General features: G+C 35.7%; 1 protein-coding gene across 5 annotated transcripts in view; it reads right to left on the reverse strand.

Annotated features, from left to right (window-relative positions):
• Nucleotides 1-2465, reverse strand: part of LOC107684984 (protein FAM214B-like) — a 21799-nt gene extending 19334 nt beyond the window's left edge. For 3 of the 5 annotated variants that reach the window (XM_016481390.1, XM_016481386.1, XM_016481388.1), the window contains exon 1: nucleotides 2147-2465. The gene's annotated coding sequence lies outside the window, so the exon portion shown is untranslated. Of the gene's footprint in view, nucleotides 1-1221; nucleotides 1404-2146 lie in introns of those variants that run through there. The other 2 variants (XM_016481387.1, XM_016481389.1) reach the window with 2 other exon arrangements.
• Nucleotides 2466-10563: the final 8098 nt, after the last annotated feature.

A 10563-nucleotide genomic window follows, 5' to 3' on the forward strand; every position in this document is an offset into this window, starting at 1 on the left:
TCCATTTTCCTTTATGCAACATGTGCGTAAAATGGCCATAAACGGGTTGTCTCATTATGTACAATGTATCTACAAACTGTATGTAATTTGCATATTAATTTGTTTTTGGGTCAACATGTAATGAAAAAAGAAGTGCAATAATGGGAGTAATCATTGGCAAGATTTTCATAATAATATATAATATTTCATAGGAATATTGAAATATAATTTCTTTCCCTATTCATTTGTTGTGTCTCCCAAAATGCGTAATAACCATGCTTTTAGTCCCAGTGTCCTCATATGAGGACATGTATAAAATCAACCTCCTGTTTCGTAACAGAAAGTTATATTTTGATTTGAAACCCCATAACATTTTCCTGAGATGTCGATTTATGACCGACAGTTTAAAAATGAGTCAGATTTAAATGATACTTACAAAATATTATCATATTTCCATAAGAATGTCTCTAAATTAATATCAGACATTTTTGAAGACCAAGGAGAGGGGGTGGTCATGGTGAAATATCCAAACACTTAGTATCTCTGTAAAGCCCTGAATGTGCTCTGTACAGGCTTAAAACTGTGGCATGTATAGTCTCAGAGAAATTCACTAAAATATAATGTCTTCATATATGAGGATGCAGGGTCTCAGGAGGTTAATTTTTATTTAATTGTTAGTCATTTCAATATTTCAACTATAAATATGTTTAGATGCTAAGATAACATTTTTAAGTTTAAGTTTTTCATATTCAATATTTTATTTCACCTCATACGAGAACAAGGATCCAATTCAAACAGCTCAAACCTAGTAGCAGGGCCAGTCTGTAAAAAAGACCAAACTCCAAGCAACGCCGGAAGAACAGTGTTAATGGACCGGCACCACCCTCCCTCTCATCAAGATGAGAGAACGAGAATACATTGCATTTAGGGGAGATGTTGAACTGAAACCCCTCATTCAACATTTACAGGTATCAGTTGCAGAAAGGGAGTCGCTACAGGCCTTAACGCAGCATGCTAAGCCACCTCACCCTGAACACGCATTTGCTTCCTACACCAGCTTGACATGCTTATCTTCAGATTTGCTGCAGCTATTCCTACCATGCATTTCCCTAACCCAGTGATGTAATACATACTTCTGCTGACGGCCACACAGAAAGAGATCACACAGCAAGGGCATTAGGAAGCTGATCTGAAGCTCTTAATATTCAGGTTTCAAACTGATGGAAAAAGGTCACATTCTACCTGCAGCTCTTTTGGGACATCTGAGCCCTTTGCAGAGAGAAAGAGCCCACTTTGGGTCACTGCCGGTTCTCGGTTCGTTTTCTGGACAATGGAAATCGCTCTGCAGCTCTCCATTGTGCCTTTCCATTGACGTCTTGTCTGGCATCAGTAATGAGCAGGATGGATGCCTCTTACATACTCTGCAACCTGTGTGCGCACACCCACCCACCCACCTACTGACAAAACTCACTCAGTCTTCTCGTGAAATATTAGTATCATTGATAATACTTAGCCTACAAGAACAACACAATATCTTCGCAGCATTTAGGCAACAGCAGTCTATTGTGAAGCACAAAAGCAACCTTTTAAAATAAACTGGGCTACTAAAAGCCAGGCATGATTCATGGGCCCATGGCTAGGGGTGTAACATGGAAACAGAATCATGCACACTTCAAATCAATCACAAAACATGCAATAAATCAAAAAGGAACAATCAAATAAAACCTAAAACATAAAGAAAAGGAGGCACTGGGATGAGAATGCACTGATGAAAGTTGCCTTCAGTGGATGAAATAGCATGAATCAGACAAAGCAGAAACGCCCCCCTGAGCAAGAACATACAGGAGCTCCTGTATGCATTGTGTGTGCAGGCTATGATTAATCTGCCATTATCAAACACACGTGAGATCATTTCAAACACAAAAGGTGGAAAAGAACCGGGGAGTCTATTTTATATATCACACTGCTGGACCATTTCATTCTTTAATCTTAGAGTATGAAGGTATATGCATGATTGATTAGTGTGACTGTTAAGGTATCTTGTAACTTATACCTTAAGAATCCATCTTCCATTATTATAATCTCTGAGCCTAGAGACTGATCTATATATAAATGGTGAAATGAGAGTGATCTAAAGGTGGATGGCAGCACAAAGAGAACAACTCACCCACAGCAAACACATATAACGATGACAATGACAAGGGCCGCAGCAGTCAGCAAACTAACATTCCCATCAGAGCTGGAGGAGGAAGAGTTTGATCCAGTTTTAGACAGCAGATAGGATCTTCAGTGTAATCGACGTCAAACTATCTGCGTTGAAATGTGTACACAGTGTAACGAAGATATATCTGACCGATGAGGACACCAAATCCTGCTTTCTGAATGTCGACAAAGCTGTTTTGATTGCCTTTCGTCTCCTTTCCACGTCCTATAGGCAGGCGCCTTTGCTATTTTCTGCTTGGCTCTTGGTCCAAAGCCCTCGCCCATGAAATGATTCTGTCCCTTTAAAAACAATACTTCCGGGATTTGCTGAAAAATAACTAGGGGGAGGGACGTTCGAACAGCTGAAGGGCTGTCATTTAAGCGATTGGTCGCTTTCTCGTCTACGAACCAATAGCAGTTGAGTATTAATGCACTATTTGAATATATTTGAATAATAGTAATATATTTCGAAGAACAACATTCCCATTGGTTCCGTCTGTCAAGCCACGCCTCCGTACACGTGCAAGTTGGAGTATGAAGGTATATGCATGATTGATTAGTGTGACTGTTAAGGTATGTTGTAACTTATACTATTATAATCTCTGAGCCTAGAGACTGATCTATATATAAATGGTGAAATGAGAGTGATCTAAAGGTGGATGGCAGCACAAAGAGAACAACTCACCCACAGCAAACACATATAACGATGACAATGACAAGGGCCGCAGCAGTCAGCAAACTAACATTCCCATCAGAGCTGGAGGAGGAAGAGTTTGATCCAGTTTTAGACAGCAGATAGGATCTTCAGTGTAATCGACGTCAAACTATCTGCGTTGAAATGTGTACACAGTGTAACGAAGATATATCTGACCGATGAGGACACCAAATCCTGCTTTCTGAATGTCGACAAAGCTGTTTTGATTGCCTTTCGTCTCCTTTCCACGTCCTATAGGCAGGCGCCTTTGCTATTTTCTGCTTGGCTCTTGGTCCAAAGCCCTCGCCCATGAAATGATTCTGTCCCTTTAAAAACAATACTTCCGGGATTTGCTGAAAAATAACTAGGGGGAGGGACGTTCGAACAGCTGAAGGGCTGTCATTTAAGCGATTGGTCGCTTTCTCGTCTACGAACCAATAGCAGTTGAGTATTAATGCACTATTTGAATATATTTGAATAATAGTAATATATTTCGAAGAACAACATTCCCATTGGTTCCGTCTGTCAAGCCACGCCTCCGTACACGTGCAAGTTGTTCCTTTGACTCAGCTTCGGAAACGTATAGATAACGACTTGACAAAAATAGGGTTTATGTAATAATATTTCGATTAATTGGCAAATTCATATTTTGTAGACTAATTTAAGCAACCAAAATATATTAATCGAAAATAAATACCTTTACTTATAAACCTCAAATAAACTGTAATAACGCTAGAGTTCAAATAAAGCTAAGGTTTCTGTCCTGTGGAATGATTCGGAAGAACATTTTTTTTTTGTTTTAAACAAACAAGCAAACAAAATTAATTTATAACCAGAGCTAAATTAGTCAAGTTTGTTTACTTTTGTTTGCATATGTCCACTTTGTTATCTGTCGAAAACCATGTAACTTAAATCCATAAGAGCTGGAGACTGAATTTCTATAAATTAAATAACCAATACACTTAACAACAATATGTTTAAGTTTAAACCATATAACTAAACAACGTTTAGTGCCATTTTTTTAATAGATTCTAATTTAATTTTATTTAATTTTATAAATTTAGATTCTGCACAAACATTTGCATCTTTATATGCTTTTGATTGCGTCGCTGATGTGAAGCTTTTCCAGAATGTTCAGGTTCACGGTTACTTTGAGACAAATGTGAATGTAAATTCATTTTTAGACAGTATTGTTTACATGCTCACCACTAGATGGCGCGAGTGTACCACAGAAGCACCAGGCATAAATCAAGTCCTACAGATTGATGTATGAGTTTGTTACAGTTAAAATGCGATTAAATCAGTGCAAATTAAACTTTCCTTTTATTAATAATTTTAAGAAGCTGCACGTTGTTCTTGTCTCAAAGCTGCAACATTTATTACATTTACATTTAGTCATTTAGCAGATGCTTTTATCCAAAGCGACTTACAAATGAGGACAATAGAAGCAGTCAAAACTAACAAAAGAGCAACAATATATAAGTGCAATTATTTTAATTGTTTAATTATTATTTTACATCTATGATTAAATTAAATACAATTCAAACCTGCAGCTATTTGTTAAAAAACATAGGCAGTTTGTTTTATTTTATATAAGATTATACTGATACAGCTGTTGTAAATAATGCGAGTTAAAGAGGGATTTACACACCTGTTTTTTTATTTATTTTTAAATTTTGAAAATTGTATTATAATATATGAAACACAGAATGACATTAATATACTACATGCCAGGGAGCAAGAAAATAATGTACCTTTTAAAAAGATTCACAGTTTTTACAGCTTTCTTATTGGAAGAGTCAGAAATCAAATACATATACAGTTTTAACTCTTCCAGAAAAAGGTTAAAGAAAGGCTTACACTTACAATATTTACATTTGTGTACAAAATATTTGGCGAGAAACAAAATAAGATTGAGTAAATAAAAAAAAACATCTGATTGTTCTCTTTCAAAATGTGTATAACCCAGAATAACATTTTCATATTTCAATGAAATTTCAGGAATTACACCACAAAAAATACTCAAAATGTTTTTCCACAGATTCTTAGTATACTCACAATACCAAAATAAATGAGACAAATCTTCAGTTTGGAGACCACAGAAGGAGCAATTTACATCAAAATCCTCAGAAATAAACCTTTGTAAAAAAACATTTTGTGGGATCGACTTACAAATGAGGACAATAGAAGCAGTCAAAACTAACAAAAGAGCAACAATATATAAGTGCAATTATTTTAATTGTTTAATTATTATTTTACATCTATGATTAAATTAAATACAATTCAAACCTGCAGCTATTTGTTAAAAAACATAGGCAGTTTGTTTTATTTTATATAAGATTATACTGATACAGCTGTTGTAAATAATGCGAGTTAAAGAGGGATTTACACACCTGTTTTTATTTTTATTTTTAAATTTTTAAAATTGTATTGTAATATATGAAACACAGAATGACATTAATATACTACATGCCAGGGAGCAAGAAAATAATGTACCTTTTAAAAAGATTCACAGTTTTTACAGCTTTCTTATTGGAAGAGTCAGAAATCAAATACATATACAGTTTTAACTCTTCCAGAAAAAGGTTAAAGAAAGGCTTACACTTACAATATTTACATTTGTGTACAAAATATTTGGCGAGAAACAAAATAAGATTGAGTAAATAAAAAAACATCTGATTGTTCTCTTTCAAAATGTGTATAACCCAGAATAACATTTTCATATTTCAATGAAATTTCAGGAATTATACCACAAAAAAATACTCCAAATGTTTAGAAATGCTGGGTTGAGTTCAGCCCTGATGACGTCACTCTGCATCACATGTTCACGCCGCCAGATCCAGTTTAGTTTTTGTCGCAAGTTAACCCCGTATATAAATGAGACAAATCTTCAGTTTGGAGACCACAGAAGGAGCCATTTACATCAAAATCCTCAGAAATAAACCTTTGTAAAAAAACATTTTGTGGGATGCGATTTACACACCTTTTTTTTTTTAATTGATTTCCAACATATAATATAAAGGTACTGAACAAATATAAACTACAAAAAAGAAATAGAAAATATACAGTATTATATAAATAATAACACAGGTAAAAATAAATAAATAAATAAAAATAATAATGAAAAAAAAACAGAACAGGTATGAGATCTCGATTTACACACCTGTGCGCCTACAAAACGTTATTGGACGCATCATCTTTTAGACCCGCCTACATTCTCCGTTTCTCGAAGATGATTGGTTCATGCACATGTCACTAACGCCATGGGGACAGCTCTCCTGGCGCGTTGCAAACACAGTCGGTACTTCGCTCTTATTTTTACGATGAATTTAAACAACTACGATTGTTTCTCGCAACTTCAAATATCATCTCGAAAGTGGAGGAAATAAAGTGGCAAATGCCACAGATCAAGTCATAATTGTGCTGTGCTGGACTAAAATCTCAGCAATGTCGCTACTGTGCGTGCGAGGTAAGTGTTTGGGACTTTTAAATATTTATCCATTTTCTTGTTATTGCATTGTCTTCTTTTTATTGCATACCTGTGTATATATATCCTTCTGTTTTGAAATGGCGTGTAGTTGCTCAACTTGAAGTGCATCGGTTAAAGCAACAGGTTATGATGTTAAGTTATAATTCAAGAAAAGGTGCAACTTTCGATAAACATGTTAGTGTAATGTGTGTTATTTTGTGGATTGGATGCGACTCATCTTCGCGTTAATGCGCTTAACGGGTTTTCCCGCTGCTGAAGATGTTATTGCATATGCTGTGGTCACCTGTCTGATTGTCTTACTGTACACTATGATTATGCATGACAACAAGCACACATTTTACTTTTTTGTTTATTGCATTTCATCCACCTGACTTTACTGTGGGTGTGTTTTTGTGATTTATGCTCTATAAGAGATATCTGAAGCCTGCCGCAAAACTATGTCGACTGTACTGTACTATTACTATTTTTAGCATATCTTTCTATGACAGAAATATTAAGACTACTATGCTGGTATGCAGTTTCACAAGACCACTGGCTCCTGTGTGTTAGCCAATCAGAAAACTTGGAGGCAAATCTCTTCCAGTGCTATGAGATTGGGATTTGGCTACCTGTTAGACCAATTAATTATTAGATTAGGTATTGATATTACTGTTGCACATAATCACAGATAGGAATTTGAGCAAACGTCTAATCCTATCACATTTCTCCTATACATTGTGCTACTGACATAATTGATACCTTAAACTTTTTAAGCTTATAAAGGAGGAGAATTTATTTGTATTTTTAATCCTTGCATTGGTGAACGAACCTAATGCATGTCTAAAATATTAATATCATAGAGACTTGAATGGGCTCTTTTGACTTGAGCCTGTAATAGCAACCCAGTAACCTCCCAGATTACCCTAGAAAATGCATAGCAATGTTTAAAGGGGTCATATGATGCGATTTCAAGTTTTCCTTTCTCTTTGGAGTGTTACAAGCTGTTCGTGAATAGATAAGATCCCTAAAGTTGCAAAGACTAAAGTCTCAAACCCAAAGAGATATTCTTTATAAAAGTTGGGACTCGCCCACGCCCTCCTAAAACGGCTCGTTCTACGTCACTGTGTGGGAAGATTTGCATAACGCCGCTCAAATGTTTACGCAAAGAAAGAAGGTGTAACTTTTGATTCTCGCTGTAGTATTGTTGCTGCCTCTGCCGCCATGTCGTGGAGACGCTGTGTGTTTCGTTGTGAAAGCGAAACTACTTTGTTTGGGCACTTGTTGTTTGTCATTTCTCCGATCACAAATGCAGACATGGTTTTATGTTTACGCGGCGCGATGCAACCCAACGCGTAAAAAGACAGTATAAATAGTTATAATCCGTAATTATGTCCCCACTGGATGCAACAAATGCCTCGTTTATAATGGGTTTTATTGGTTTTGTCTCGTCGCTCCGGGACACGGCATCACAGTATGGTAAGGGGCGTAACATTTCCGTCACACGCTTGAAGTATTCGGCCAATCACAACGCACTGGATAGCTGACCAATCACAGCACACCTCGCTTTTCAGACCGATGAGCTTTGTAAAAATCGACGCGTTTCAGAAAGGCGGGGCATAGAGGAGAAACAATAATGTACAGTATGTGGAAAATAATGTGTTTTTTGAACCTTAAACCTCATAAACACATTTCATTACACCAAATACACAAAATAATTTAGCAACGTCATATGACCCCTTTAAAGTCAGCATGCGTGTTAGATCTTGTTACAAACATGCATCGATTTTTCCATTTATTTATTTGAATTTTGAACTTATATTTGTAATTAGAATGTCAGAACTGGGTCTTCTGCTGAATACGACAGGCCTCTCTCTGGTGATGTATGCAGGACTTCTCCAATCATTTAGCCAGTTTAAACCTAGTCTCACGTAGCCAGACCTTGTCTGAGGCTGAGACTAGTTTAAAGCTTGACCCTGCAAGCTTGTGTACATCTGCTTGCGTTTTGCACGTGCAAGCACCACTTAAATTTCTTCAGCGGTATAAAAGTCTTGTTGTTTTATCAGTTCTGTTTAGCTATTAACTATTGAAATATAAAATATTCTGCTTTTAGAAATAAGTGGTATGGAAAAACTGAATGGGTATGCATGCATATGAGCCTGACGGCAATTTTAAACTGTCTATAGAAGTTTCCTCTCTTTATAAATCTAATACAATTGATTTTAGTTTGTCTGGACTAGAGTAAATTGCTGTTCTGTGAGGTCTTTTGTGCCACAAAGATATGTCATGCTGTCAGCAGTCATGAGAGTGGAAGCACGTACAGAAAATCAAAAGAGACTGACATCTCGATGATGAATAGAGAGATATTCTGGAATAACAGAACAAAATAAATATGATTTGGTCTCATCGTGAATGTAACAGTGGATTATTATGTTTTGCCTTTCCTATCAGCGTTTTGCAGCAGATCGCGTTTTAAAAAAGGCATGGGGTATGAAGAAAGTGTATGCAAAGAGCTGCATGGTAATGTTTTAGCAGATTTGGTTTGCAGTGTTTTGTGCATTGCTGTGGATTGTTCAGAAGTTTGTTCTCCACATGTAGCGAGGAAGCACAGGGGCACAAGGGGAAAGTGATAAGTTAGACGGATGTATATAGCACGATGCTGGTGTTGGGGGAAGGACAGAGCTTCAGTGTAATCCTCCAGCCATCTGGTGCTGTGTGTGTCTGCGTGTATGCAGCCGCAGCATCACATGTGCATGTCAGCCGTAAGCTTGCTACAAGCCTCTGTTTATCCAGTCTGACCAAAAGAATGCATCTAATACCCTATAGGCCCTACCTATCCTTTTTTTTTTTTTTTTTAGATCTGTGCATTGTCTTTTACTTTGTCTCTTCTAATTTTTCTGAAAAGATTGTGATTGTTTGCGAAGTTTAGGTTATGGCATGTCGTCTTCACCAGGGTAGTTCTGCCACATTGCTTTAAGACAGAGGGTTCCAACTTATTATATTATCTTATATTACATGCTGCAGAAAAATGCTGACTTTTGTATCGTCACTGTTCTAAACAGTGTTATTTTGCTATTAGTGTTTATTAATATTTAGCTTTTATTTACATATTTTTAGCTTTCATTTGAGTTTTAGTTTAAGTTTTAGTAATTTTGTGTGTTTTGTCACTTTTGTTTTAGTTGTAGTAATTTTAGTTATTAAGGTAACATTTCTCATTTTCGTTTAGGTTTTAAGTTATCATAATGTTTAGAATTTGTTTGATTTCAGCTTTATTCCAATTAATAATGATTTTTAATCGTTAGCTTTTGTTAGGTAACACTGGTGCTAAAACCAAAGCAAATTATTTAAAAATTAAAATTTTACAGCATTTTTTTCTCTACCCACTAACAGCAGACGTACACTACCAGTCAAACGTTTTTGGACAGTAAGATTTTTTATGTTTTTTTTTGTTTTTTTAAGAATTCTATTCTGCTCACCAAGCCTGCATTCATTTGATCCAAAATACAGCAAAAGCAGTAATATTGTAAAATATTTTTACTATTTAATATAACTGCTTTCTTTTTGAATATATTTTAAAATGTAATTTATTCCTGTGATCAAAGCTGTATTTTCAGCATCATTACTCCAGTCTTCAGTGTCACATGATCCTTCAGAAATCATCCTAATATTCTGATTTGCTGTTCAAGAAACATTTATTATAATTAGTGTTGAAAACAGTTGTGCTGCTTAAAATTTTTTGTAGACACCACAATACATTTTTTCAGGATTATTTGATCTATTTACAGTGGTGTGAAAAAGTGTTGGCCCCCTTCCTGATTTCTTTTTTTTTTTGCATGTTTGTCACACTTAAATGATTCAGATCATCGAACAAATTTTAATATTACACAAAGATAACCCAAGTAAATACAAAATGCAGTTTTTAAAGTCCCCCTGTAGTCAAATATTTTATCCCTTACAACTTATCTTTGATCATCAAAATTACATATTTAAATGTTTTTTTCTTGTGAAAATAATTTTCTCATGCCTTAAAAGAGCTTGAATGTAACTCTACACCCTTGCCTAATTTACTATACGCTGATCTATGAATATGCAAATTAGCCCCACCTCCACTCACTCACACCAGCCAGCGCCTCCTGATTCACTGAAATGTAGTAAACGCAAAACAATGGCATACACGGATAATGACTGATAAAACTATGTTTTTACTAGCGGACAACTACAG

The sequence above is a fragment of the Sinocyclocheilus anshuiensis genome, unplaced genomic scaffold (genome assembly GCF_001515605.1).
Source record: "Sinocyclocheilus anshuiensis isolate Anshui unplaced genomic scaffold, SAMN03320099.WGS_v1.1 scaffold605, whole genome shotgun sequence".
Lineage (NCBI taxonomy): Eukaryota > Metazoa > Chordata > Actinopteri > Cypriniformes > Cyprinidae > Sinocyclocheilus > Sinocyclocheilus anshuiensis.